Here is a 6,401-nt window from a genome sequence, read left to right on the forward strand (position 1 = left end):
GCTTACTGGCTTGCTCCTATGACTTTGCTTAGACTGCTTTCCTATCAAACCCAAGACCACTAGCCCACCACTCTCTATGGGCTGGGCCCTCCCCTGTCAATCAATAATTAAGAAAGTGTCCTATGCCATCTTACCAAAAGCAACCTACAGATTCAATGTAATTCTCATCAAAATTCCAACACAACTCTTTACAGACCTTGAAAGAACAATTCTCAACTTCATATGGAAAAACAAACAACTCATGATAGATAAAACAAGACTGTACAATAAAACAACTTCTAGAGGTATCACCATGTCTGATCTCAAGCCATAGTACAGAGCAATAGTGATAAAAACTGCATGGCATTGGTATAGAAACAGACAGGTTGAGCAATGGAATCACATCAAAGACCCAGAAATAAATCACACACCTATGTATGGACACATAATTGTTGACATAGAGGCCAAAGCTATACAATGGAAAAAGAAAGCATCTTCAACAAATGGTGGTGCTCTGAGTGAATGTCTTCATGTAGAAAAATGCAAATAGATCCATATTTATCATCCTGCACAAAACCCAAGTATAAGGTGATCAAAGACCTCAACATAAAACTGAATACACCAAATCTTATAGAAGAGAAAATGGGGAATTGCATTGAACTCCTAGGTACAAGAGACAAGTTCCTGAACAGAACGCAGCAGCTCAAGCCCTAAGATCAACAACTAATAAATGGGACCTCACTAAACTGAAAAGCTTCTGTAAGGTAAAGGACACCATCAATAGAACAAAATGACAGCCTACATATTGGGGAAGAAAGTCTTTACCAACCCAACATCCAACAGAGGGCTGATTCCCAAAATATATAAAAGACTCAAGAAATTAGACATCAACAAACCAAATAACCCAATTAAATAATTCGGTACATAGCTAAACAGAGAATTCTCAACAGAGGACTCTCTAATGGCCAAGAAGCACTTAAAGAGATGTTCAGCATCCTTAGTCATCAGGGAAATGCAAATCAAAATGACCCTGATATTCCATCAGAATGGTTAAAATCAAAACCTTAAGCAACAGCTCATGCTGGCAAGGATGTGGAGCAAGGGGAACGCTCCTCCATTGCTGTTGGGAGTACAACCTTGTACAACCATTTTGGAAATAAGTTTGGCAATTTGTCAGAAGATTAGGGATAGTTCTTACCTCAAAACTCAGCTATACCAATCCTGAGCATATATCCAAAAGATGCTCTACCATACCACAAGGACACTTGCTCAACTGTGTTCACAGCGGCTTCATTTGCAATAGCCAGAAACTGGAAAAAAGCTAGATATCTTTCAAGTGAAAATTGGATAAAGAAAATGTGGTACATTTACACAATGGAATACTACTCTGCTATTAAAAGTAAGGACATCATGAATTTTGCAGGCAAATGGATAGAACTAAAACATATCATCCTGAGTGAGTGTACTGGCTGGTTTTGTGTATCAGCTTGACACAAGCTGGAGTTATCACAAAGAAAGGAGCCTCCCTTGAGGAAATGCCTCCATGAGATCCAGCTGTAAGGCATTTTCTCAATTAGTGATCAAGGGTGGAAGGGCCCATTGTGGGTGGTGCCATCCCTGGGCTGGTAGTCTTGGGTTCTATAAGAAAGCAAGCTGAGTAAGCCAGGGGAAGCAAGCCAGTAAGTAACATCCCTCCATGGCCTCTGCATCAGCTCCTGCCTCCAAGTTCCTGCCCTGTGTGAGTTCCCGTCCTGACTTCCTTTGGTGATGAACAACAGTGTGGAAGTGTAAGCTGAATAAACCCTTTCCTCCTCAACTTGCTTCTTGGTCATGATGTTTTGTGCAGGAATACAAACCCTGACTAAGACAGGGAGGTAACCCAGACCCAGAAAAGCACGTATGATATGCACTCATTTATAAATGTATATTAGCCATAAGGTACAGGATACCCTTGCTACACTCCATAGACCCATAGAAGCTAAATAACAAGGAATACCTAAGGGAGGATGCTTGAATCGCACTGAGGAGAGAAAATAAAATAGACATCAGGAATAGATGGATGGAGGGAACTAGGTGAGATGGGGTGGGGAAGGCAAAAAGAGGGATCAAGTGTGGAGAGGACAGAGGGAGAGAGGACCGGGAGAAAGAAATGGGATTGTTGGAGAGACATGTCTGGGACAAACTAGAATCCTAGAACAATGGAAAACTCCCAGTAACCTATGAGAGTGACTCTAGCTAAGATTCCTAGCAACAGGGAATATGGAGCCTTAAAAGGAAACCTTCTGTAGCCAGGTGGAACTTCCAATGGAGGGATGTGGACACCACAATCTTTCCTGCCTACCAAATGTGCAGGGAGAAAGATGGAGCAGAAATTGAGGGACTGTCAACCAGTGATTAACCCAAGTTGAGACCCATTCCATGGGAGAGAGTACACCCCTGATACTGTTAATGATATTCTCCTATACTTGCATAGAGGAATCTAGCATAACTGTCCTCTGATACAAACAGTTGCAGAGGGGCTGGAGAGGTGGCTCAGGGTTAAGAGCACTGACTGCTCTTCCAGAGGTCCTGAGTTCAATTCCTAGCAACCACACGATGGTTCACAACCATCTGCAATGGGGTCTGATGCCTTCTTCTGGTGTGTCTGAAGACAGCAATGGTGTACTCGTATACATAAAATAAATAAGTAAATAATTTAAAAAAATAGAAACAGTTGAAGAGACCCACAGCCAAACATTAGGAAGAGCTCAAGGAATCTTTCGAAAGAGGAGAAGGAAGGATTGAAGGCACCAGAGGGGTCACAGACATGACAAGAAAACCTAACAGAAGTAAGTAACCCAGCCCTTGGAGGCTCACAGAGAATGAACCACCAACCAAAGAGCATGAATGGGATAGACCTATACCCATACATATACACATACACATATATGTAGCAGATGTACAGCTTGATCTTCATATAGGTCCCCTAACAACTGAAGCAGGGGCTGTCTCTGACCCTGTTGTCTGCCTGTGGATCTCTTTCCCCTAACTGGGCTGCCTTGTCTAGGCTCAGTCGGAAAATATGCGCCTAGTCCTACTGAAACTTAATGTGTCAAATTGGGTTGATATCCATGGTAGGCCTCCCCTTTTCTGAGAAGAACGAGAGGGGGAGAGAGGAGATGAGAGCAAGGGATTGGGGGAGGAAAAGGGAGGGGAAGCTGTGATCAGGATGCATTTATGTAAATAAAGTACTTAATTTATTTGTAAACCTTTCTTTTTTATTGGATATTTTATTTATTTACATTTCAAATGTCATCCCCTTTCCCCATCACACCCCCCTCCACTTTTTTGCTTTTATACCATTTTAATTACATGCAAGTATTAAGGTCAGTTCTAGGTTGAGGAACTAGCAATACAGTAGATGCAAATATTTTCAGGGATTTTAGTTTTTCTATGTAAGGGTTCATGGTTGTGCCAGCTACTCTTAAGTCAACTTGACACAAGTTAGAGTTATCTAAAAGAAGGGAACTTCAATTGAGAAAATGCCACCTTAAGATTTGGCTTAAAATTCGTAAGTCATTTTCTTTCTTTTTAAAAATTAATTTTCATGAATTAATTAATTCAGCATGAAGTGTTGAACTTATCCTAGTATATGAGGTTAGCCTCATACACAGCCCTATTAATGCAACTACCACCTTTTGGTGGGGGAAGGGTAATAAGGATATAACATTTAATTGATGCAAGAAACATACTTGGCAAACTGTACCACCATGATAGAAAAAATATCAACAAAATAAATAAAATAAAAAAGAGACCTGAACGCAGCACAAGACATATTCGAGCATTTTTGCTAGACTGGACTTTGTAAACAAACCCATTGTTCAGATAAGGGAGAAAAATTGATTCCCAAATTGTCTTATTGCTCTCCAGCAACATTAGATACTTGTAATCCTTTTCCCACAATCAAAGACTCTTTAGAACAAAAGTGTGGTTCCTCTTTCCATGTGTCAGTTGAGTTAGCCTGTGTCTAAGTATCAGATGGAATCTTCCAAATCTAAACATTTAAAGGCTGAAATCAACCAGAACTACAGGAAGGAGGATATAAGAAAGCCACCTAAGTCCCCTGCATTGCTCTACTGTTTAAAGTGAAGAAATTCCAAACCATTTTTAAAATTCTGAAAGACAAAAGCATTACTGATTGACTTCCTCCACTCTCCTGGCAGAGAGGAGACACTGATCATGAAGGTGGTTTCCCCGGTAGAATGTCCATCCACTGCACTTGGGATGTGCAGATCCCTTTGAGTTTTGCAAATGTAGGAACTCAGCTGCATGGTTTGTTTACTGTTTTAAAAAGGAGAGAATGAATGAATGAGAAGAATTGATTTTTTTTCCCCCAGGGCTGGAAAGATAGCCTAGAAGTTAAGAGCACTTGTTGACCTTTTAGATGTAGTTTCCAACATCCACACAACAGCTCGAGACTCCAGCTCCAAGGGAACCAATGCCCTCTTCTGACATCCACAAGTGAGCATGCATACACACATACACACGCACACACTAGATAAATAAATAAATAAATAAATCCTTAAAAAAAAGAATTGACTTTCTATTTCCTCTGTGGTCTCTGATGTGTTGATTTTACACTAAAATGTAGCTTATCCAACAAAACAAGATCAAATAAAGCTGAGATTATGGTCACCTTTTTTCAACCACTCAAGGCTTACTCTGTGCGAACAAAGAGAAAGAGAAGGTAAAATAGAAAGACAGAGAGAAAGAAAGACAGAGACAGAGATAGCCACACAGGGCTGAAGAGACAGTGCTGTTCTTCCTACAAGGGCCGGATGGCCAGATGGTGCTGTAATCACACCCAATGGGGTAGTGTAGCTCTGCCACATCTCTAAAGATTATCAGTTTTCAAATAACATGTTAACACCACAACCAAGAAGCACTGCCCAGACTGATGTCTGGTTATTTTTGTCACACTGGATAAGCCTCTAGCAGAACTAGCATTACTATAAAAAGCACGTCTCCTCGTGGCTAGGGAAGCATTGTCCCTGGCCAGTAGCTAGCCCTTTCCTTTGAGTACAGAAGAACTCCCAAGGGCCCCATGGAAATCTATGACCATGCAGGCAGAAGACCCCAGATTCCTTCCCTAGTGTTAAATACCCAACACAGAATGAGCACAGTCAAACCCACTAGCAAGCGTGACTAAAGCAGTAATATTGGCACATGCTTGTAATCCTGGCTCCAGGAAGATTGTCACATAAGGACCATGAATTCAAGGCTAACTTGGACTACATAATGAATTTCAGGCCAGCAGGGGCTATAAAGTAGATTCCCAACATCTACACTGGGCAGTACACAACAGTTTGAGACAGATTAGACAGATGGATGGACAGACAGATGAATGGAAGGATACATACATACATAGATGGTAGATGACGGATAGATGGGTGGGTAGATGATAGATAGATAGATAGATAGATAGATAGATAGATAGATAGATAGATAGATAAAACAACAAGGTGGCAATAAACCAACACCCCAGTTAACAGTTCCTTTCAGGCTGTGTCCTCCTGTGTGATCCTCTTACCTGAGGCACATGACTCTGGGTAAAGACCCAAGCCCACATCCTCACACGCCTTCAGTGTTCCTGGGCACCATGCTCACCAGGTCAGGCTCCAGGGTGACCAGAGGCCAGACCGCACTCAGCAATTGCATGTGTCCAGCTCTATCTGCAGGCATAGCATTGGTCCTCACTGCCAAGGCCTGGCCCATGAGCTTCGACTGTTCTATGCCCTTACAGGACACTTGAGGTTGACTCAGTGAAGTTTTGCCTGTCGGGCTTTGCAAGTCTTAATTGTTTTCATGGCAAGTGCCCATAATGTTTTCTGAGGGCAGAACTAACAAATGTACATCCATATTTTAAAGATGTATATGGGGGAGTCCCTACGACTGCCAGTGTGATATTACATCTCCGAAAACTCCCAAGACCAGGAGTGCTAACTGCCTAGGTGAAGGCGTGGGCTGTGAGTTCCATTAGTGAAAGTCATTTTGAAAAATGAACATTTACACTCAGAAAGCCGTTGTTTTTGCTTTACTCAAGGCAGATGAGAGCAGCCAACGTTAATATATTTTAATTTCACATCTCAGCATAAATACACACAAGAGAGGAACCAGAGCTTGAGCCTGAGAGCGTAATGCTTGCAACTGTTGATCTAATCCCATTTGAAAATTTTACATGCCCACCGGAGTCCCTAGATAGTTACTAGATCAATCTGTGCAGAGTGAGGCTTTATTAGTGGGCATTCAGGAAGTGTTATGCATGGGGACTTGACATAGCTAGAAGCCATGATGCTTTGTTTTAAAACAAATACAGTTGGCTTCCCGCGGTTCTTCCCCTGTTCTTCCTGTTTCTGGCTGCACATGTCCCTCTGAACATACTG

The 6,401-nt window shown here is 41.8% G+C and overlaps 1 pseudogene; it reads left to right on the top strand.

Annotated features, from left to right (window-relative positions):
* Nucleotides 1-4,166: 4,166 nt before the first annotated feature.
* Nucleotides 4,167-4,300, top strand: LOC114634114 (annotated as a pseudogene).
* Nucleotides 4,301-6,401: the final 2,101 nt, after the last annotated feature.

Source organism: Grammomys surdaster, unplaced genomic scaffold (genome assembly GCF_004785775.1).
Source record: "Grammomys surdaster isolate TR1022 unplaced genomic scaffold, NIH_TR_1.0 843, whole genome shotgun sequence".
In the NCBI taxonomy this organism is placed as follows: Eukaryota; Metazoa; Chordata; class Mammalia; order Rodentia; family Muridae; genus Grammomys; species Grammomys surdaster.